Genomic DNA, 25528 nt, shown 5'->3' with positions numbered 1-25528 from the left:
ACAGGTCTGAGACATGATTACAGGGTTACTTGTGTGGGTGGCACAACCAGTGCTGCAGGCCCACTAGTAACGTTTGATTTACAGGCCCTGGGCATCTCTAGTGCACTTTACTAGGGACTTAACAATAAAACAAATATGCCAATCATGGAGAACCTGTTACATACACATTTTGTAAAGGAGCACTTGCACTTTAGCACTGGTTAGCAGTGGCAAAGTGCCCAGAGCAACAAAGACAGTAAAATCAGAGTCCAGCACACATCAACAACCTGGGGAACAGAGGCAAAAAGTTAAGGGAGAGCACGCCAAGGATGAAAAGTCTAACAATGTGTTTTGCGATTTTTTTAAAACATGAAATCACTATATTTCTGATCACTAGCAAAGGACTGTTTTGAGCAGACACATGTCTGCCTCAGAAAACAAGCATTGGCAATGTGAGAGCTATGGCTTTGTCAATGTCTTTTAGCCATGTAATGTAGCAGCCTGTAACATTTATAGTTTTCAATTAATATATATCGGGTAAATTGCTGTGAAATGTTTTATCTTACATAAAGGTTTTGAATTGTTCTTATGTATCTATTCATTAAATAAGTAAACCAATGCAGAAATACCCCATCGATAGTTGTACTATAATTTTCATAAACATAATGAATGCATGTGTTCTGTTGCTGCACGTATGGGGCCTGATTCACAAAGGTAATCTATTTTTTTAAAGTTTAAACCAAAAGTGTAAGTTTACGATTTCCAGATATACACAAAGGTAAGTTACGGGTAGTATCTTTACATCCTCACTCAGGGTGGATGATCAACACTCAGGGTGGATGATCCGCACCCAGGTGATAGTCTGCACTCAGGGTGGATTATCTGCACTCGGGCGGATGATCTGTGCTCAGGCCAGATCATCTGCCATTGGGTCAGATCATCCGACCCTTAGCCAGAATCAGTGTAATTACATGCACATGCAAATTATCAATCCCACCTGCAACCCAGATCCAAAAAACAGATAAAAGCAGCACACAGGTAACGTTCTGGTTTCTCCACAACCACAACGTGCCTGTCTGCACTGCATATTCTGAAGCCATGCTGCCACTAGGAAGGAAAGAAACTATAGAGAGGAGGAGACCACCATGATCCTGTAATTTATGGTGAGGAACTACAAGAGACTGCATGGTCTCCAACCCTACAGCTGCAGTCCCTCACAGAAGGCAGACTTAGGGCAGCAGATGGCTATGGCAGTCACAGCATTGGGGGAGGATATCTGGACTGTGAATGACAGGATTAGAAGAGGAGGGTGAAAGAGACCTACACCAGGATAGGGGTGACCAGAGCTCTCCCAGGTGTACAGACTGGAGCCTGCTCCCAACTCACCCCACTTGAGAGGGATGTCCTCTCCACCATTGACCCCCGCCTGCTCTATGTGCTGCCTGTGAGTAATGACCACAATGTGGTGCCAGGTAATAGGCAATAATACTAACAATGACACCAAATGACTAATGTTTGTGATACTCCAAAAATGTGACCATGAATGTTGTCCCGAGTTAGTGTAATCAGCATGGCATGTCTCAACTAGTCCATAACACTACAAGGACCAGAATCCATTGTAATGGCAATTGCAAATTAAAAAACCTTAGTTTTAAACAGTGACTCATCAATGCTGTCTCATCTACTTAACACTGGTACATGGTAATAAAAAATGGCCCTTGTTCATTTAACACTGATGTTGGCATGCAGATGTAAATGTGTAGTTACACATAATCAAATATTTTGGTCAAGCACAAAGCGACCATGGCACACAGATGTAAAGTCTGATAAAATAACAAGGATTTGTATCCCTAGTAGGATGCTGGAGTTGTAGAAATAATACGTAAGTGTCCCAAGTCCGTTGAAGAAGGTGTCTTTAATTGGAGGCACAGTTCGCCTCAATACAGATAGTGCGTTCTTCAAGATACAGCCAACACGTGTTTCGTCACTCAGGTGACTTCATCAAGGCTGCAAAACAGTGGTATAAACAAACTTGTATGTGGCAATACCCATATTTCTCAAAACACAAGTTATGTAAAACAATAAATAAATGTTTATGTGCAAAAAGGAAAGTGGCAAACAATGTGCGACCCCAGTGAGAAAAGAAGAGAGAGGTTAGGCATGGCATGATAAACAATCAGAAAGGACTTAAGGTTGTTGTACAATTAAAGGGACACCCAAAGTGGAAAATTTACCTAAGCGCATATAGAGATTGGCCATGGTGCTGGCAAGTGAGGAGCATGCTCAAGATTAGCAAAGTGAGCGCATGCCGGTACTAGGACATGTTTGAGAAGAGTAAAAAAATTTGAAGTAGGTGAGAGGGTTATAAACGCAAATGTACCTAGACCATCCGGCCAGCAAGGAAATGTTGCAGTACCAGTAAAAGGCTAGTGCCTGTAAATCTGAAAAATAAGAATTAAGAATAGGCAGTAAATGGCCACCTTGAAATCTAAAGAAAGGTAAAGGTGGAAAAAAAAATGTCGTTATCCAAGGTACTAAAATACCTGGAATGGTCTATTACTGGTAGTTTCTCTAGAACAAGAGGTACTTGAAGTTCCAGTAGTAACTGTGAATACTGAGGAGGCCCTGATAAGCCTAAAAACCACAAAGACCTGCATGGAGGTGAGAAAGAGAAGCGAGATAAGTTTATCCAGCCTTAGGTGAGCAGAAATGAAAATGTTAGTCTAGTGGTAGCGAATAATTACCAAAAACAGATAAAACCAAGGACTCGTCCCGAAATAGACCATATATAGCACTAAGTGCTCCCGGTACAGAAATTAAGCTATGTAAAGTGCGTAAGTGCTGCTAAATGTTGTAATAGTTGCTCCCAATGGGAATAGCTCCTTGGTTATGAACCGTAAAAATAAGTCCCAATTATACCTATTAGAATGTGGCCTAAGCCACATAGAGAGAAATAATGTGGCCCTTATTGCGTGGTCATGATTGTAACAAAAAGAATGCCAGGCTCGTATAAGAAAAGGTCACACGGCATTGATAATTAAGCCGAGTCCGTGTTGGCAAAAGCCGGTCTATAAGACTAATAGTTTGAAAACTGACACCACCATCATGAGCGAAAATCGTCAAGCGGAGCGTTTATTTGGAAATGAACAGACAGGAACTGTAAACTTACCGCGTGACTATGCGGAGCCGTAAAAGTGGTCCGATCGATCCAAAAACGAAGGTGCAAGTATGCGAGCGCGGCACATAAATAAACGTGTGTGTCGTAATGGTAACAAAAGAAGGACTACGCGTTGGTAAGCACTGTGTGTAAGAGCTCTTGAACTAATGGGGCAAGACGGCGGCCATATTGAAGTAATGAAAAGAAAAATAAGTTCTGGGTGAGATAAAGGAAGGGTGAGAGAGTCATGCAAGTGAACTAGAGAAACCATGCTATGGTCAACAACAGTAGTGATCACAAGTCAGAGGTGTAGGCTGCCTGGTGACAAAAGTAAAATTAGAAAATAGTATAAAAGGTCCAGACAGTAAGAGGAGGATCTTGATATAATTACAGTGTGCAATGTAGAAGTAGAATCAAAATGCAAAATAAAGAGATTGCGTTACTACAATGGCATCTTACAAGTTAAAACATGTATAGAGTTTCAAAAGACAGGCATCACATGGGACTAAAAGTCCAAAAATGCATATGGTTAATACAGGCAGTAAGAAACAGTTTGAGTCAAATAGTCAACAAAAGAGGTACAAAATACTTGGCAATAGAAGAATAGCCAGTGTATCACGGGCCACGTACCAATCAGCAAGGGCCATATGTATAAGTCAGGTAAAAGACTGGTCATTTAATACAGCAGAATAATGGTAAAGAAATGTGAGGCGTTGTACAATAAATGGCAAACAGAGGACATAACAATTAGAAAAGAGTTATGTGAGAAAAACATGTAATTCATGGTCAGTGTTCAGCCCCTGTTCAACTGCACAAAGTTTCAGGATCCATTTCGCCTCACATTTGCAAAGGTCTTTTGTTCTATCCCCCTATCTGGGTGATTTGGACACCTGAGTTATGCCATGAAACCTGACGTAGAGAAGATCTTTTTCCCCATGTTGCGAATTGAACTGCAAGGGGATAAGTTGTGTTGTGATTCCTGATGGCTCTGACGTGTTCCTGAATGCGTTCCTTCAATGGACAGATAGTGCTGCCCACGTAAATCAAACCACAAATACAAATGATGCAATAAACCGTATACCTAGTGTTACAATGCATGAACTCTTTGATATGGTAAATGATCTTCGTGTTATAAGAAAAGGACACAGTTTTATTAAGGGCTAGTTGACAAGACACACAGCATCTGCACTTGAAAAAACCCTTTGGTTTATCAGGAATCTATGATGATGGATGTGTCTGTATAGGAGGAGCAAGGAAACTGGGGCACAAAATATTCCTAAGGGTACGACCCCTACTGTTTGTAATGACTGGTACACCTCCAATGGAGTCTTTCAAACTAGGATCCAGGAGTAACAGATGCTAGTGCTTTTTGAGAATGTGTAATACTGTCTTGCTGGCAGGGCTGTATTTAGTAACAAAAGAAACAGGCCTCCTGTTGGATCTCCCTGTGTGAGCTTTTTTATAACCTCTAATCAATAGTGAGTGTTGGTTTTTGGATGATGTGTGTCTGCTTGCCAAGGAAATGAGATCTTCTGTGAAGCCCCTGTCTCAGAAATGTTGTGCCAAGTTTTCAAGCTCATGTTTGAAAATCCCAGTACCACTGCAATTGCGACGTACTCTTATCATCTCCCCATAGGGAATAGCCCTTATTTTTGAAAGAGGATGTGTGCTCTGTGCGTGTAAAATGGATTTACATGCAGTTGGTTTCCTGTACAGCCTGAAGGAAATCTTGTTTTCAGTGATGTACAAAAGAAGGTCCAGAAATTCAATCTGGGCACAATCCACTTTTTGTGTGAAGACTAGGTTAAATCTATTGGAGTTTAAGTGGTCTATGAGTGCACTAAGGTCCTCGTAGCCACCCGTCCAGATGGGCAATACATCCTCAATATATCTCCCCCAATATAGGATGCGCTGGGTGATGGGATTAGGGCATTTAGACCAAAGGTGCAACTTCTCAAACTGACCCATATAGAGATTAGCATATGAGGGAGAAAACTTGGCTACCATAGCTACCCCTTGGCGCTGTTGATACCAGCTACCTTCATGTAGGAATACATTGTTTTCAAGCACCAGACGTCTTAAGTCAAGAAGCGTAAGGGTATGTTCGTATAATGTGGCATCGCGATGCGCGAGAGTCGCCGAGAGCATCTCTAGGCCCATCAAAACTAACAAACATACACTCCTTTGTCCACCTAATATCTTCCAGTTGGCATAGTAAATTCCTGGTGTCCTGTATGTAAGAGGGTAAGTTATGTACTAATGGCTGAAGGAAAGAGTCAATGTATTCTGAGATGTGTTCAGTTGGTGATCCAATGCCAGAAATGATGGGTCTACCTGGTGGAAAGATCCCTGATTTATGGACCTTGGGTAAAATGTATATACATGGTGCCCGGGGTGTGTCGTTGTATAGATATTTGTACTCCAGATCTGACAGGAGGCACAAATTCTTCCAATGTGTCAATTTGTTTGCTGTCAATTTGGTGATCCCAGGCAGGGGGGTGTCCTGTAGCTGTGTGTAAGCCTGTTTATCACTAAGTTGTCTATTGATTTCAGACACATAATCAGATTTGTTCATTACCACAACATTGCCCCCTTTGTCAGCCTCCCTGATGATGATTATGTCAGTACACGTGGAAAGTCTCTGCAAGGCCAGGAGTTCGCCATGATTGAGGTTGCTGTTTATTCTGGATGCACAAGTCTTGAATTTATCCTCGAGGTGAAGCAATTCTGTACTTACTGCTTTGTAAAAAACATCAGTGTTGTTGTCTGGAGGTAATACTGGCAAAAAGGTGGATTTGGGTTTGAACCCGCTATCGAGATCCAGATTTATTGGAATGTCTACATGGGATAGTAATTCGTCAAAAGAAGGGGTAGGTAGGGTGGTAGTGTCTAATGAAAGGATCATATGAATGTCTTGCAAGTCCTTGATTGATTGGTTGCAAGCTTGTGAGGGAATGTGGGAAGTTTTGTTAGTCACAGGTTTGTTGAGAAAAATCTTTTTGAGTTTGAGATGACGTATGAATTTGAAAAGATCAATTTGAATGGTGGTAAAGTCAGGTTTGGAAGTAGGACAGAAGCCCAGACCCTTTTTCAAAACATTTATTTCATATGTAGACAAATCAAGGTTGGACAAATTGATAACCTGCACGGAGTCCCCTAGTGGGGTGGGGGTATCCGATTCGTTAAGACTGTTCATGTTCTTTGAGTTTTTGAAGTGGACCAAGTTGTTACACCCTCCCTCTGTTTGTTGTTATGTTTTCTCCCCCCCCCTGTGGGTGGGTTTGGATTTGTACTTGGTCTGTTGAAATTTTCACGTACCCCCCTCCTGTATCGGCCCAGTTCCTCTAAAAAAGATGATTGTTGGGGGGCACTTTGAAGAGGTAAGTTACTAGAGGACCCCTCTAAAGATGACTCCAGACCATTACTTGAGAGATTGGAGACGTCTGATAGACTAGTGGTAGGTGACCCAACTGAGGTAGCAGTCTTGGTTGTTTTACTGCTGGAATCTTTGTTAACCTGATCAAATCTACGTGCAAATGAATATAGTCTACCATTGCTATAGTCGTTATCATCCATGATTAGTTTCCTCATTTTCTTATCCTTAATGTACAGTTTGTACCCATTAAGTATCTCCTTTAAAATAGTGTAATTTTTGTTGGTTGCCTCAGGGAGATTGAGATTCTTAATCTGTTCCTCAAGGGAAGCGATGTCAAGCAATAGTTTGTTCCTCCTTCTGTCCGCATGTTTGATGAGTATGTTGATCATGCCAAAAGAGGTGGAAGAGATTAAGGCCCTCATTCCGACCCTGGCGGTCATAGACCGCCAGGGCCGCGGGTGACGGAAGCAAAGCCAACAGGCTGGCGGTGCTTCCTTGCCCACCGCTGCGGTCAGAAAACCGGGGCCGGCGGTTTCCCGCCAGTTTCCCGCCGGTTTACCCCCGGCTGGGCTAATCCTCCATGGCGGTGCTGCAAGCAGCGCCGCCATGGGGATTCTGACCCCCTTCCCGCCAGCCTGTTTCTGGTGGTTTTTACCGCCAGGAACAGGATGGCGGGAATGGGTGTCCTGGGGCCCCTGGGGGCCCCTGCACTGCCCATGCCAATGGCATGTGCAGTTCAGGGGCCCCCTAACAGGGCCCCAGCCTGCTTTTCACGGTCTGCCTAGCAGACAGTGAAAAGCGTGACGGGTGCAACTGCACCCGTCGCACACCTGCAACACCGCCGGCTCCATTCGGAGACAGCTTCTGTGTTGCAGGCCCCTTTCCCGCTGGGCCGACGGGCGCTACCTTAGGTAGCGCCCGCCGGCCCAGCGGGAAAGTTGGAATGGCCCCAGTGGTCTTTGGACCGCAGGGCGGCCGAATGGCGGTTCCATCCAGGCGGGCGGCGACCGCCGCCCGCCGGGGTCAGAATGACCCCTTAAGTGTTCCCATTCCCCTAGGAGATCAGGGTCGAGATCTTCAAAGGCGGGAAAGATTATTACTCGTAATTCTCTAGGAACCTGTTTCATTTCTAAATAACGTTTGAGGGTTGTAACGTCCCACCTTCGCGCTAATTCCTGTTTTTTAAGCCTCTCTAGTTTAATAAATGTATGAGAGTCCCTCTCTTGTAGGTACATTGCTTCCAGTAAGTAAAGATGTGGGTTTCTTAGAGAAAAGTTCAGCAGCTAAGGTGTCCCAATTATCATCAAATGAAGCCATGCCAAGTGTACTGGTAAAAAGTAATAGATAAGAAATCAGTCACCAAACAGTATTGTGACCCAGAGTGCAGCTCACCACAAACGGACAAAGCTAGGCCTAAAACAAAGAAAAGGGGTAGTAAGGGTGAGAGGTGCCGCACATCCAGGGAGTAAACACAGTATAAATCACAGATGTAAGCACAGTCCAATGTTGGTGCCAGTAGTCAGATGCCTTACTACCCAGTAGACACAAAATTGAGTACCAATGTACACAATAACAATAAGCACAAAGCGACCACGGTACACAGATGTAAAGTCCGATAAAATAAATGAATATTTTGGTCATGTCTGATGACCTTTCGCGTCTGTTGCCACATACAGCCAGTCACACACTGGATCACAGGTTCCTGCACCATCAGGGAGGCAATGTCACATGGCATAACAGACCATACCATCAGCCCAAACTGGTACATAAATGTGGCTAGGGGAGGGCATTATCTCCTAAAATGTTATGAGTCAACTCACAGGTATAATACCTGGAGTTCATAAAACTTTGAAGTGAATGCTGTATATCGCATGTGTCAACTAGTATGTTAACTGAACACACACATATCATTTTAGGCCCTGAGACGTCATCTAGAAAGGAACAGCCTGCAGCGACCTCTGCAAAATGTATGGGTGTGACATCTGGTCAGGCACCACACACTGGGCAGATGTCAGACACTGGGAAGGGTACATGAAAATGACTTCACAAAATGCTCAGTGTAGTGCCTAGCCCTTTCTACAGGGTAATTCCTGAAACTTTTTGCCTTCTCCTCATAATTTTTCTGACCTTTTTGTGGCTGACGTTATGACTCTGGTCCCTTTATCACTGCTAATCAGTGCTAAAGTGCATGAGGTCTGCCTTGTAACCTTGGTATCATTGGTTTATACCTGATTGGCACATTTAATTTACCTGTATGTCCCTTGCACTGTGGTATCCCTATACCCAGGGCCTGCAAATTAAATGCTACTAGTGGGCCTGCTGCACAGCTTGCGCAACCCGCAGAAGTAGCCTTTCAACCCTGTCTCAGGCCTGCTAGTGCAGGACCTGTGTGCGCAGTTTACTGCCACGGGTGCCTGGCATCTAAATTTACTTGCCAGGCCCGGAACTCCCCTTTTACAACATGTAAGTCACCCCTATGATAGGCCCTAGCTAGCCGTTTGGGCAGAGTGCTTTGTATGTAGAAGGCAGGACATGTTTCTTGTAGAGTGGGCTGTCCTGGTAGTGACAAACAAGATTTGATGGTTTCTCACTGCTGAGAGTGCTGCTTTCTCATAGAATTGCACAAGAAATGCCTTGCCTTATGTCTAGGGGGTATTGTCTGATTTATGAGGGGTAAAGTAGATATTTTTGGTACGGTAGTAATGGTAGTGAGAAATGCTGCTTACTGGTGTAGGTGGATTTTTTATTATCATTATAGAAATGCCACTTCTAGAAAGTGAGCATTTCTCTTTGCTTATGACCCTGGTGTTTTTCAGCTTGACTCCAATCTATGTCTGGGCAGAGTGACAGTTGGGCTTTGAGCATACTTTTCAGACAGCCTGTACATAGGGAGGGTGGAGGTGTCACAGAGGTGCATCTATATATTGAATGGCCTTCCCGGGCTAAGAGTAAGGGAGGCAGGGCACACTTGCATCCGTAAAGGCTGTGCCCAAGCCTCACACTAAGAGCTTGTTTGCCCCCAACTGATGTCTGGAACCTGTGCTAGAGGAGAGAGGGAACACTCCTAGAACCAGTTATACCTGGCTGGAACCACCTCTCCCCCCTCATTGAAAATTCTTTGCAAAACTGAAAATAAGAACAGGGGATTTTCCCCCAAAGACACACCAGAAACATACTTTGAACTGGACACAGAATGCTGCTGGAGAGACTCACCAGGAACCGCCTTGGACTACTGCTGCTGCTGTGCTGACCTGTGACCTGCTGGGTAACTTGGAAGAACAGCCAATGTCTGCATCCCCCTTTATGCTGACCTGTTTCTGTGGCCCCTGCCCCTGGCCGCTGTCTGCTTCAAGTGCTTCATTTTACTTATATAGCGCCTTGAAAGCACTTCTGTTTTCTGCCCATAGCGCCTTGGGAGCTCTTCCTCGTGTTGCCGTTGGAGAATCACAGCTGCGACCTGGGCTTCTTGGAACTGCAGAGTATGTCTGAAACACGCTGGGTTGCGTTCCCCCGGGGCACAGGAAGGTGCATGATGGAGCGAGCATGCTCCTTATGATGCCCCCTTGGTAACCAGCACTGAAGTCAGTGTCCCTGGGGCACCGGTAGGTGCCCACTTTTGCCACTTCACTGCTGTGGCTCGGAAGCCTTGGAGAACCCAGGATGCACCCCCTGAGAGAGAAGAAGGTGTGACCAGATGATGCACAAGTCCTGACGGGGGGCCCGCTGCAAATCCAAGGAGGAGAGCGGCTGGAGGAGTAACTGCTCGCCTCTGCAGCCTCCTCGAGGACCTGGGCAGCAGGTGTTATTGCAGGCAGGGACACTGAAGGTGAGGTCCCCCACCAAGTAGGAGGCGGGCCAGGCCTGTGAAGGGGGGTAGCGCCTCTCTTTTGAAGGAGACGTGTGGTCTTCCGAATGAATGGGGCAGAGTGCGCCCCAAAATCACACCTGATCTCCATGTTCTTTGGCATCTAACAGGCCGAGGTGGTGACTCTCTACAGAGGTCCACGGCATGCTCCAAGTTTCCTGTGCCCCATTGCATGACCGGATCTCTAGCCACAGGAGCTTGTCAGCTCCTGAGTGACCATCATGGTGCTAGAATTCTGCTGCCTCTTTGATGTATTGTTGAGAATGTATTCCCCATGATGTCCCGGCATTTCCTTGCGATATATGCTATGGTGGTAACATGTTCATTATGACATATGTATTTATGCTGATGTGTTTCTTCTGACTTGCACTATGTTTCTTAATGTTCCCGGTATGGGCATTTATGAGGATCTTGTAATACGTTCATTATTGTAATAATATTTTTCCTGACTACTGCCTGTGTTGCAGAATAATGAGTAACCTGTGTGTTATATGTGATCACTGCTGATTTCTGCAGGGTAGCAGTACTGTGTAATGTTCTGACAACTGCTTGGGTAGCAGGGTATTACTGACATGTTGTGTTTGGTCTAATGATGTTGTGTACAATATAGTTTATTTTTATATAACTTGGTGTTGTGTCTCCTTTGTGGTGGGGATGGAGCATCACGTGTGTTGTGTGTGTTGTGCAAATGCATTACACATTTCCTCCGGGTTAGGCCTGACTGCTTGTGCCAAGCTACCAAGGGGGTGAGCAGGGGTTATCTTGGGTGTGTAACTCCCTCGCCCTGATTAGAGTGGGTGGGGTCTTCCTGGGTGGATACTCTAGCCAACCAGAAACCCCATTTCTAACACTCATGTTCCTAAACTGTGGTATAAATGTCAGCAGTATGTGGTGTTTGTATAATGTCACTGTTGTCACACATCCCCATACGCTCATATATGGCTCAAAACAGTATACCACACACCATCCTGACGTGTTTGCCAATGATAGGTCAACCAAAAATGCATGTGTAGGGTACCTACCTAAGGGTTCATATGGGCCTTCATGTAGGTTGATTTTGTGTGGTTCAGTGCTGCAAGTCTATATGTTACAAGTCAGCATGCCTCACCTCAAGGGATTTAAGGGATTTGTGCATTCCCAGGTATTCATGGCTCTGTCACTCTGGGGAACTGTCACAAGTGTTCCCAGTGTTCACAGAATGTCATTCAAGTGGAGAGCGAGTCAACACAATGATTTGTTCAGCCTTGACTCACTTCAGGAGGCCATTTCAAACTATGCAAATTGGCTTGCTGTGGCATCATAGACATGATTTACTGGTGTGTGCAGCTGGAGTTGCACAAAGAGTGATCCTCGGGTGCCTTGAGGGGCTCATAAATTTGTCCCCTAGACCATCATGGAGAGGTGGAGTCACAACCTGTTTCTAAGTTCATAACATGGATACTTGCTGGAAAATGCCAGGAAACAACATCAAAGTAATGATGTTGGTGTGGGTTGTACTGACATCAGCATGCTTGCATTTTGGGAGTGTGGTAGTGGCTAACACATTGGGTGTAGAGAGGGGAAGCCTAGACATCTAGTGGTTGAAATGCACAGCATTTAAACAGTAGAGGTGGGGATCAGCCCAGCTTTTCTACTTGACCAAATTATGGGATCCGATGATAATGTTCATTTCCCTTTGCCAACATGATCACAAATGAGTGAACATCTGAATCGAGGACTACAGGGTGTGTGCTGTACATGACCGTGTTCTGTGTCATGTGAAACAGACTATGAAGTTGAACAGGCACATTGGAAACACAGGCCAAAGGAAAAGGGCGCAGCAGAAATGGCTCACCTCACAGTCCAAAATTAGCAATGCTGTCCTGTTGGGTGGGTGGGTGACTAAATGTTACCCTTACCATGGTTAAGAATTGTGTATATCAAACATGTACTTGTCAATGTGCTGACAAATCTGATGTGCAAATATTAACCAGCTCTGCATGTTCTGGAAGACTCCTTTACAAATTATCAGATACCACATCATATGTAGGATACATGATGCCAATTAAGAAGGTGTGTCCAGATGTAGCCTATGCAGGACACCCTAGTTATTTCTGTCCTATAGTTGTCAGTAACCGCCAAATACATGTTTGCCTGTAAGTATGATACCCGGTTGATCTGGCGCCGCCTGTAACTTGCAGATAATTGATCCATACCTCTGACGTGTATATGCAGAATCCTCACCATTATCCTTTTCAATCAGTAATGGATATGTATGTTACATTACAGCTGCTGCCAGGACTACTTCAGTGATACAGATGACACTATCCAGGGGTTTAGGAGACAAACCCACTGCTATCCATCTGTCACATAAGTGTGTCATAAGGAGTTGTAACCTATTGATCCCATACCCTTGAACGAGAACCAAATCCTTGGGAAGTGGATTAGCAGATATTAGATATTAGCATCACTCCTGTAGTTGGTGTGCAAAATATACCCTAAAAGATGAGCGATGTTGATGTCAGGTGTGCATAATCACATATTGTACATGAAGAACATCAACCATGGCATTACTTCTTTCCAAAACTGCTGGATCACAGACCAGTTCTTCTGCTACATACTCAAGAAGTCTGGGTCAACAGCTGGGATCTAGAGGGATATCAGTACCACAAAGACCTATAGTTGGAACCGGTGAGTTTGCTTTTGCATTTCACATCTGCATTGAATAGCTCAAGGCCACAGTATGAGCTATCACTTGTAGGAGTACACAGACCAGTTCACATGAGAAACATCCGTTGTTTGAAGATAGTTTTACCCAATCCCAGCGTCGCACCACATCATGTTGTAAGCCAAATACTCATCCTCTTGCAACCTCTGTGTTACAGGTGGTGAGGCCGAAGACTTGAGTCTGGAGGACGGACCATCTACCAGTGAAGGACACCAGGCAATCCAAAGGGAGAACCCACTCCTCTTCCAAACTGGCTTGTCAGTTGCCAGAACAGCACAGGAGGAGGAGGAGGAAGATCAGGGGCTGATTTCAAGTGGTGTGAAGGCCAATCCCATGACCACTCTTTTTGGCCCATGCAGTTCACCAACAAAGTCCACATCTGCTGTGGTTTGCATGGTGCCTCATCCTACAACCCAAAGGATTGACAATTCCCCACAAACCCCAACCCAAAGATCACATCTTCACAGCCCTCACATCCAGGACAGAGATGTTGGTTTCCCTACACATGTCTACTCTGACAGTGTCCCCCAGGTCTTCTCTCCAACATTTAAGGGAGATGCCAGCCCTGGTAAGGAGCAGGTAGCTCCCAGGCACAAATCTACTCCTCACAACCTCTCACTTGCAACCCCCCCGGCTGATGGACCTGCTGGTCATATCCGAGGTCATCCCATGAGGAGAAGGCTGGCAGATATACATGTCGGAGAGTGAGAGGGATATTTTTTCCAGCAGCAGTGAGATGTAAGGCAGGACATTTGTGACACAGGGGCTGACATGTATGCCTCACTGGAGGACATGCACCGATTCCCACATTTGGTTCACAGAACAACACCGGTGTTGGAGCCTGTGGATAAGTTCTGGCAAGAGGCTCAATGACATCATGCCCATACAGATGGAAGAGAGTGTAAAGCACCATGCATTGCCTATGAGGATAATGGAGGAGATACTCAAGATGATACAAAATCCTTCACAGTAAATGCATGGAAGGGAGCCAACACATTTACTTGTACTATCTCACCCCCAACCACTGGTTAGGCAATCTGCACAGGGCCCGCAAGAATCTACAACAGAAACACTCCACTTTCACATGTCCACCACTGCAGTCACGTCTTTTCCCTGTACTCAATCTGACACCCCCTGTCCAGGCAGACCCCACACTGCACATGTTAAGACAACGCCTGTGTAGGCAGAACCCCACATTGTGCAGGCTCAGATACCCCCTGTCCACACAGACCCCCATACTGTACACGATCTGACACTCCCTGTCCAGGCAGACTACCACACTGTACAGGCTCCGATACCCCTGTCCAGGCAGACCCCCACACTGTACAGGCTAGACACACACTATCCAGGCAGACCCCCACAATGGGCAGGAACCACACCCACCGGCAAATAAGAACCCCAGGAAATGTGCCACATTTCAAAGACACTGACCACCTAAACTGAGAAGAAGCAATCGAGAACCCCCATGAGCACTGTAACATATGCTTGCACAGTTGATGATGTTCAAATGCTTAATGTGCCTGTAGGCCATTTATGTGTCAACAATGTGTGTAAGACATGTTCAATTTTAGAACCATCTGTATACAGTCGTGTCATGTGTAAAGCATAGCTAAAAAACTCCAGATGTATAGTTCCATACTTTGGTTCCAGCACAGACAATAAACTACATAACACAGTTCTTCTTGATTCTTTTTTTTATTTGTATAAATATCCTTGTACAGTAAACAAACACCGACCATTTGGAAGGGAGAAATGAAATCAAATATTACCTTTCATGTAGTAGTGGCAGGGGACATGGAGGGGGTTGGGCAAAAAAACATGTCAGGAAACATGAGGGAAATCAGTCTATGTACTAGGATAACAGAAACAATCCAGTCAAAGTCCAATGTTCCAAAAGTAATTCTGATCATCCTCCTTTTTGATGACAGTAAGATCCTCTGCTGTGGCGGCCTCCTCCTGACTGGCCATTGGAAGACCTGACACCTCACAGGACTGAGACAAACATGGGGTAAGAGGGGTATGGGGGAAACAGAGTTAGAGGATTTATAGGGAGACACATGGACTGTGGTATGGGAGGGACACTGATATCATGGCTGCACCCAAGGAAGTGAGGGTGGCATTGATTGAATCCAAGGAATGGGTCAATTCCTCTTGGGTCCTACATGGTTCATCAATCAACTGCTGTAGGAGCTAAGGGCCAGATGTAGCAAAGTTTTGCGAGTCGCAAATGGCCCGATTCGCAATTTGCGACAAAGCAAAATTGGAAATGGGATGCAAAAATCCCATTTCCGAAGTGCAAATTGCGATGCGAGCCGTTACCAACTCGCAAAAATAGCGACCTGATTTTGCGACCCGCAAAGAGGAAGTCGCAATTTATGAGTCGCAAACCATATGAAAAAGTCACTCGCAAATTGCGACTAGTCGCAAAAAGCCCATTTTGCACACCCAACTTACCACTAAGTCAGAGCACTAAGTCAGAGCAGGTGGTAACCAGAACCAAAGTATAAAAGGAGACCTAGAAGGCATCTGGGCAACTCAAAATGGCTCAACTGTATGTGACAGCAAGGAGGAGGAGAGTCCACGCCGCCCAGCAGAGGAGGAGGAGGAGCCAGAGACAGGAGAGAATATACAGAACCAGGCAGACACTTTTCCAACAAACTGAGGAGGATATTTATGACAAATACAGACTCAGCAGTGCAGCAATATTAGAATTAATTGAACCACTCAATCCGCAGCTTCAACGCCAGACAGTGCGCCGCAGCGCCATCCCCACACATGTGCAAGTGCTATGCTCACTGCACCTCTTGGCCTCGGGTAGCTATCAGGGGGTGATTGCAGTGGCAGGTGGGGTATCCCAAAGTGCACTCCCACGATGTCCAGATACATATACCTACCCAGGAATTAAGCAAAAATTAACAGCACCAAGTTGGACTTCTACAGAATTGCCAACTTCCCTCATGTAATAGGGTGTGTGGACGGGACATATATACAAATCTGCCATCCTGCAAATCTGGAATATGTGTTATGCAATAGGAAAGGTACCCACTCACTGAATATCCAGGTGGTATGTGACGCCCATAATGTCATCACTGACATTGTAGCCAAATTTCCAGGGAGTACACATGACTCATACATTTTCAGGCAGAGTGGGATACACCAACGCCTTGAACGTGGGGAGTTTGGAGAAACATATCTATTAGGTATTGCTGACTTCACCCTGAAGCCATACACCCAGATCACTGTAGAAACCATCCATGCCCTGCTAACATTGCTTATTTTTGCCAAACAGGTGACAGTGCATATGCGCTAAGACCATGGATACTTACCCCGTACCTAACACCTGGCAATGAGAATGAAAGGCGATATAACAGTGCCCATCGGCGGACCAGAACTGTCATTGAGAGGACCTTTGGACTCTTAAAGGCAAGATTCCGATGCCTCCACAGAAGTGGAGGTGCGCTCCAGTATGCCCCAGTAACAGCATTCAAGATCGTTGGTGCTTGCGCGATCCTACACAACATTGCCACCAGACGTGGGCTACATCTCACCCCTGAAGACACAGATTAGGAGGATGACGAGCAAGAGCTACCACATCGCCAGCCTGGGGATAGAAGCATTGCAAATCAAGGCACACAGAGACGGGACCACATTGCAACCCAGTACTTTGGCAGGTACGTGGCAACTGTCACCACACTTACTGATGTCACACAAACAGAGCCCGGTTGTGTAGTGGAACAAACAAAACCTTTTTATTTGTGAACTAAATGTTGAAAGAAAAATTCTGCCCGTAAGGGGCTGCACATGTCCAATTTTTATGAGGACACATTGACTTCATGATCCTCATGAGTCATGCTGTCTTATGGCCTACACCCTCCTCCTTGTTCGCCCAGCATGGCTCATCCTAGGTGGGTCTGCTGACCCCTGCCATGCACTTCCACTCCTCAGCACACGTGAGTCACTTGCAGACACACTGCTGATTGTGGACCCCTCCTCACTGTCCTGAGGGGTCTCAACTGTGCCCCTTGCCACCTGCCTGGCTTCCAACATGTCCACTTCGTGTCTGATGCGGCCTAGTCCCTGTGCCACATCCCCAGCAAAGTGGCCAAGTTCGACCTGCAGACTCACGGTCCGTCTTGACAGGACAGTAGTGTTCGTAGCAAGACGCCCAATGGACGCTGCCATGCGGTCAAAGTGTGTGACTAGGTGCCGCTCCCTGTGCCTTGCGCTGCATCTATCAGCCACCAGTTCCGTCACTACTTGGCGGGTGGACTGGGTGAGTTCGCTCACATTGTCATTGAGTCTTGTGAACTGCGAGTTCACATCAGCCAGGCCATGGGTCATGTTGTTTTCAAGTCTGTGCAAAGCACCTGATACTTACCGCAATTGTCTTGTTTTCAGGCGCTGACCGGTAAGGAGGGATGCCTCTACTACAGACATTGCTGCCTCTCCTATCTCCTCCTGGGGCACCGCCTGAACTTGGCATCTGTGTCTGCGATGTGGTTGTGCTGCTGGCTCTGGACGTCTTACTGTGGGGCTGGGGCCATGGGTCGTGTGTGCTTCCTCCATGTCCTGCACTTGTTCCGGAGGGGACTGTGGTGGTGTCGTCCTGGGCCCTGGAATATCTGCTGCAGCCTCCTGCACTGCCTCTGGCCTGTTGTCTCCTCTCTGGATGGTGTGGCTGCTGGGGGTGTTGTGTGAGAGACCTGTGGGACATAGGGAACACACTGTCAGTCGCTCACATCTGTTGTATGCCTCATTAATAAACATTTGCCTATATTCTGACTACTGTACTACATTGCCCATAATGCACCATTCTAGTGGTTGCTAGTCTGGAATGGAGCTAGTCTGGTAGTGCCTGCTGCTGTGTACTGGGAGAATGTGGATACTGCATTTGTAGGTGTGAATGCATATTTCATGGTACTCACTTTTGGATGTCCCTTGCGCAGAACTGTCCAATGCTCCCATTCCTGACACGGCATCAGGCTCCAGGGTCTGCTCCACCAATTCTTCCATGGCTGTGGGTGGTGGAACCGTGGATGGGCCTCCTCCTGTGCCCCTCATTTCTCTGAGCCACTCTGCCACCCACTCCTTTGTTCTGGAGCGCAGGTCGTACCACCTTTTTTAAATTCCATCCAGGGTTTGGTGGCTCACCCCAATGGCATTGATCCGGTCCTGGATTTCCAGCCAGATCCTCTTTTTCTCAGCGTCTGGGACACTCAGGGCTGCCTTGCCAAAAAGTTGGTCATGGTGCTGGCAGCATTCCTCAGTTAGCACCTCAAGTTCTTTCTCAGAGAACTTGAGTTTTCTTTTCCTCCCTGCACTGCCTGTGTCCTCCATGGTAGCAGCAGCTCCTCTCTCCTGGGTGTTGCACAGCAGTTTGAAAAGGGTGTGGTCCTCCCTGTTCCCAGGTGTATTTGATGACTTCCTGGTTCTGATGTCATCAGCAAGAGCCAGGAAGTGTATTTTCCAACTGTTCTGCTGCACCTGCATGCAATTTGCGGGCTAGTCGCAATTTGCGCCAACCGACTCGCAAATTGCGAGTTAGCTTTTAGCGAGGTCGCAAAAAGCGACCTCGCTAAATGCGAACTCGCAAACTGCAGTGCGACATCATTTGCAAGTCGCAAATTGGTGTCGCTTTTTTTTCTTGGATCCCATTTTGTGAGTCAGAAATTACGATTCGCATTGAATCGCAACTTTCGACTCGTACATGTTTTCCTACCTACATCTGGCCCTAAGAGAGGTTGCCCAGCTCCCCATCAGATGTCACCATCCCTTCCTGGGATGCAGTTGCAGACATCACAACACAGGGAGGTGTTTGGGAGGAACAAGAGGGATGTAGGATGTCAAGGACATGTGAGATCCTCATGGGACTAAGGCATATCATACTGATGTGGTCCTCTGTACTTACCCAGTAGACACATTTTGCCAAATATTCCCACTACCATTCGCCGGGCAATAGATGACCAGTGGAATAGATAGCTGTCATGGGTGCTGCCTGGGAACACTGCATGCACATCAAGGTAGACATCCCTAGCTACCCTTTGCCTTCTGGCCAGTGTATTGGGCATTTGTATGTGGCGATGGGCTCTCCTATTGATACAGTCAGTACCTGATGCAGGCATGGGGATTGAGTTGCCTAGGAGATGCCCACAAGGTCACCAGTGACCCTCTGGTAGGACCCTGTAGGAAAGAAATGGAGAGCTGCCAGGTTCTTGACAAAGGCTGGGATGGTGTGGGTTCGGCAGGTCACAGAGTCAAGATCCTGCTCCCACTCACAAACCATCTCCAAGATGATGCCAGCGGAAAATGGTATCTGGCCATGGCATCTTGGCTGGACATCCCAAAGAGGTTTATTCTTTGTCTGAAGATCCTCTTTGCTATCCTCCTCCTTCTCCTCAAATAATCTTGTCACATAGCAGGGGGAAAACTAACAACCACATTCAACGACAAGTTGAAATATCTGAAAGGGTTTGTTTGGGGCAGCTTTGCTTTTATGTGTGCATCAAGACTGGGATTGGGTGTGGGCTGAGGAGTTTCATCTGGTGCTGGGTGATGGATGGTCGGCACTTACACATATGTGTCATTTTTCATTTTTGTCTCCTTTGGCCCAAGTGCAGATGATCTGGGCCGAGTGTGGATGATCCTGCCTGAGTGTTGATGATCCTCCCTGAGTGAGTTACCTTTGTGAATACATGGAAGTTGTAAACTTACACTTTTGGTCTAAACTAAACTAAACTAAACTAAACTAAACTAAACCAAAAGTGTAAGTTTACCTTTGCAAATGTGGCCTGTAGTGAAAGTGTGATGTGACTTGCAGTGGGTACTTTCACCTGCAGGCTATGTTCACACTGGGATATGTTGTGGTAATAAAACATCCCCTCCCCGCCCTTTGATGTCATATCAGGTCTTTAAATGGAGCTGTGAAGGGCCTCTCTCGCCATACTAGTGCTATGGATGTAATGTGCATAGATGTGGTGCACTGAATAGACCAGCAAAACAATGCACTAAAGTCTGCCCTTAAAAGATCCTTGACTGAAGGTGGGGGAGACAACCTCAACTGGGTTTATCTTCAGGCAAGACAGTTATCAACAAGTATGGCTCCTGGTCCATGTTTAAGATAAACACACAGAGTGAATGACTTTGCCTTGCCACATACCACCTTTGAAGAGCGACCTCAACAATAGATACAGCAAGCGCGCCATCTAGAGCTGAGACCTAAAATCTCCATACCTAGGTCAGAACAACCTTTGAGCTTATCCTAATGGTGGTATAAAGCTGTCCATATAATGCTGGGCACAAGAGTGTATAGAAAATAAATACACAAACAAGGCAAATTTCAGGGGTCAGACTGCGTTGCTGGCACATAAAATCCGAACTTAGATACAGCATACGCATGTTGAAAATCCCTTGAACTTGCAACTGTAGCACTATCATATGTGCTATTACAGTGCTATGTAATGCTCAGCGCAAAATACGAGTAGATGATAAATAGACAAACTGAGTTCTATAGAGAAAAAAAAGTAGTGTGACACTACTCACCGGTAAGTACCTAATCAGGTGAGTTGTTACACACTCCTTAGCGGATTCCGATTTCAATGGCCACCGTCCTGCTGTATATATCAACCAACACCTTTTCTGGGGTCTGATGAGCGTCAGCATCGGGCGCCTTAACCCGGTGTTCGGTTCATCCCGCAGCACCAGTTCTGCTTATCAAACGTGGCCCACTAAGCACTCGCATTCCATGTCAACGCTCTTCTCAAAAAACCCAAATCAGACCCTGAAGACCTCACAAACTACCGACCCATCTCTCTTCTCCCCTTCCCCGCAAAGGTCATGGAGAAGATAGTAAACGTACAACTGTCTCACTTCCTAGAAGACAGCAACATACTCAACGTCTCCTAGTCTGGATTCCGCAAAAACCACAGCACCGAGACCGCCCTCATCGCCTGCACAGATGACATCAGGACCAGAGTGGACAAGGGTGAGACTGTCGCCCTCATCCTCCTAGACCTCTCTGCAGCTTTTGACACTGTGTGCCACCAAACCCTCCACACGCACCTTTTCGATGTCGGAATTTGCCACAAAGCCCTGGACTGGCTCACCTCCTTCCTCTCTGAAAGCACCCAGAGAGTTTGCCTCAGTCCTTTCTGGTCTACAGCCAGAAAGATCATCTGTGCGGTCCCCCAAGGATCCACCCTCAGCCCCACCCTTTTCAACATCTACATGGCTCCTCTCGCCAACATCCTTCACCCCCACGGCCTCATCATCATTTCATACGCTGACGACACCCAGCTCATCATCTCCCTCACTAGGAACCCAGCTACTGCCAAGAATAACCTGCACGCAGGACTCCTCGACATCGCCAACTGGATGACAGCAAGCCACCTCAAATTGAATTCAGACAAAACAGAGATCATCATCTTCGGTCCCAACAAGACAGTATGGAACGACTCTTGGTGGCCCACCACCCTCGGACCAACCCCAATACCCACCACCCAGGCATGCTTCAACACCCTTTGCATGCTACGCAAGACTTTCAAATTGATTCCTTTAGAAACAAGAAGAATAGTCACCCACGCCCTCGTAAGCAGCACACTGGACTACGGCAATGCCCTCTATGCAGGGACCACAGCCAAGTTTCAGAGAAAACTCCAGCGAATCCAGAACGCAGCCGCACGTCTCATCCTCAACCTCCCTCGCCACGAACACATCTCCACCCACCTCCTATCCCTACACTGGCTGCCCATCAACAAAAGGATCATTTTCAAAATCCTTGTCCACCCTCGCAAAGCCCTCCACGACACTGGACCGGCCTACCTCAACGAATGAATCAACTTCCACATACCAACTCGACAGCTCCGCTCCACCGCCCTCACTACAGTCCCCCGCATCCAACGCACCACCTCTGGCACCAGATCAATCTCTCACCTCGCTGCCAAAACCTGGAACTCCCTCCCCACCAACCTACACAAGACCCAGGACCTCCTAACTTTCGGAAAGCACCTCAAAACATGGCTTTTCGAGCAGTAAAACCCCCCAGTGCCTTGAGACCTTACCGGGTGAGTAGTGTGCTTAAGAAATTTTTTGATTGATTGATTGAATACACTTTCTTGTTACTGAGCTGTATCTATTCAAGTATTCATACAGTGTGGTGCAGTACTATACACGCTGTCTAGTGAAAGTCATACGTTACCAAAATGGTCCAAGGGAATCAAATAGTGCTAAAAGAAAAGGGAATATAGAAGAGAAGCTTACTCTAAAAGTGCAACAAATAAGGACTAGAATATCGACAGAAAGGAAAAGCATTGAACTTACTCTTCTCTTAGCCAAAAATGAAAAATGTCCCAGCATCAAACCTCGTAAATGGCCAAGATCTCACTGCCAATTTGAGTCTTATATACATTGCTGCCTAATTAGCATTAAATTGTTGTCAGCTGCTTGACGTGTAGGTGAATGGCAATCTTGAAAAAAATATAAATGAACCAAACACCTCCTAAGCAAAAGGTAAATGAAAAACACGTCCTGTAAGAGAAGCAAACGCATAAGCAAGACAATGTATAATCCATAAGCCGCAGAGATCTATCAAATAGCAACACTGCAGTGTGGACCGTATTAGTTAGCAAACCTCAACATAATTAGGTCTATGAAGCTCGCAATGTGATATTCTGTGATATTCTGCGTGATATAGAATATAAAGTAAATAAAAGAAAAATAATAATTTAGGGCCAGATGTATCAAAGCTTTTTGCATTCCCAAACGCTGCGAATGCCCATTTGCGAATGCAAAAAGCCCTTTCAGAATGTATCAAAGGCATTCTGAATGCTATTTTGAGGAATAGCTAAAATAGCGATTCCTTAAAATTGCAACCCTTTTTAGAGTCGCAAATTGCGACTCTCTAAATAAGAAATCGCAAATAAGGAATCCTTATTTGCGATTTCTAAAGCACATGTATGAAGCAATTCCTTAATGCGAATTGGGCATTAAGGAATTGCTATTACCACCAAGTTGAACTTGGTGGTAACCATGTGCAAATTTAAAAAATGAATTTAAAATGCATTTTTAACATTTACATTGAAAGCACACATGCCCTTTTCTCCCACACCCTGGACTTTGCATTCCCCAAAATTGCGAATTCCAGTTAGGAATTCACAATTTGGGAAATGCGAAATATTTGCAAATATGGGCCGACAGGCCCATAGATGCGAATGGGGGCCGGTATCGCAATTTGTGATTCAGTAATAGCATTTGTGATTTTTAAGAAATCGCTATTACCGAATCGCAAATATGATACTTTGCATTTTGCGAATCAGAAATAGCGATTTCTTAAAAATCGCTATTTCCGATTCTCAAAAGCCTTTTTACATACATCTGGCCCTTAGTAACGGCTGATGGCCCGAGCAAGTCTTCACCCATTCTGCTACTGCTCCCCATATATGTCAGAGCCGTCAGATAAATCTATTGAGCTACGTTAGCCAAGCATGAAAGAGCTTCTCCCAAACAGGACCCATTCCCTACTGAAGCAGATATGAAACAAACCTGAAACATTATCCAGTCTGAGGGGCTCAGAATGAAAAATTCTATGTTATATTGTTAAATAAAAGTTAAAAGGATGAGGAAAAAACAAACATGTATTCATGAGAATCCTGAACGGGTCTCGGAGAGATGGGTTACTGTTTACTACACATGTTGGCAATCAAAATGTATCTCTTCCTGCAATATTCTGAGCTCCATCCTGGACTGAAACAGCAAGAAACAATTTATTTCACCAAACATTCAAACAAACAAGAAAACCTAGATTCTGTCTTGATGCCAGCATCCTAGTTTCAGAGACTGTGAAAACAAGGTAAAGTAAAGGACATAGCAAAAAAGCGCATCGTAACTGGCGCTCATGAAAAGCGATCTCACAAGTGAGAACAAACAACTTATGTCACCAAAAATTTCAAGAAACAAGAAAAACTTCATTCTGTGCTGCCGCCAGCGTCCTCATGTTAGGGACATGGGAAAACAAGGTGAAGTGAAGGACATAGGGAAAAAGTGCACCGTAACCAGTGCTTGTGAAAAGAGCTCCCAAAAGAAACAAGCATTTTCAATGGTACGGGTCTCGCATTTGCTCGAGTTAGAGCTATTAGCGGTGTGAATAAAAAAAAAAACACAGCGCAATGGCAAATAAACAGATAATGTAGTCCGGAACCCAGGCTCAAAACATCGAGCCTCGTATGTTTCTAGTTGTTTACCGGTGCTGTGTAGGTGGGCTAAACACCAGAAAAGGCATGACGTATGCATGCCTTTCACAAATGAAAGCAAGCAGATTTTATAAGGCAAGCACACAAACCAATGTAAGTGACTGACGTGACATGGGCGTGGTTTAAAGCCCAAGGAGGGATTACTGAATGGACTGAGTGCTTTGCACTCGCCCATAAAAAGTATTGCCGAAACAATGCACTAAAATGGCCATGAGTCTTGTTTAAAAAAAGTTCTGGGGTATGCTCAGGGAGGGCTAAACACCAAAAGATACATGGTGTATGCATGCCTTTAACAAATGGGGAGAATGACAAATGGAGCAACAATGGTGCAAGCTAATAGGAAGCTTATGGGTGGGATGAAGCCCACAACAGTAGATACAGCATGTCTCGGTTCAAGACAGCACATGTGTGCAGCCTAGAACTGAGACCTAAAAAAGTAACATTCATTTGTTTGATGTTATCAGGGGCAGTTGTACCAGACAGGCTACAATTTATAGTGTGCATTTGACCCAGAATGACTAGAAAGATGAGAACGTTGTCGACATTTGTTTAGTAAAAACATGTAACAAATATGCTTTCACAAAAAAAAAAAAATACAAGTCAATTTATGTTAACAGTTGCAGATTGGCATTATGCCTTACTCCTTCACAAATATGCATGGAATCCAATCTGCTTCTTCAAACATTGTTTTGATGTGCACACATTTTTGAAAGAAACAGACATGAGTGTGTACACATTGGAAAAGAGTAACACATTCCCAAAACCTATTATTTATGTCATTTTGTATGTCCTTATGAAAAATCAACATTGAAGAGAAGGATTTTAGTGAAAGGGATCTTTGCAGACTGACAATGTACAATGTTTTTTTTTTTGGTAGATCTAGATTTTTTTCAGCATGAGTTCATTATTCACATCAAATATTCTGTATTGTATATATCAGGTGTTAAACAATTGCTGGAGAAAATTCAAAATGATGAAGAGAAATGATGAGAAATTAAAACAGAGTAATGATGGGAAATTACTGAACAAATGAATCCTGAAGATGTTCCCTACATGCATGAAGTAATGATAAGTACAGCTAAGTTTGAAAGCCTTGAAGCAGGTGAAACATGAAAAAGTAGAAATGGTTTATGAACAAACCTCATTATTTGCACAGATATAATAAAACTGTCTTTTCAGCATCTTCCGGAGCAGGCGAAGG

The sequence above is a fragment of the Pleurodeles waltl genome, chromosome 3_1 (assembly GCF_031143425.1).
Source record: "Pleurodeles waltl isolate 20211129_DDA chromosome 3_1, aPleWal1.hap1.20221129, whole genome shotgun sequence".
NCBI lineage: Eukaryota > Metazoa > Chordata > Amphibia > Caudata > Salamandridae > Pleurodeles > Pleurodeles waltl.
This window is presented reverse-complemented; position numbering follows the sequence as displayed.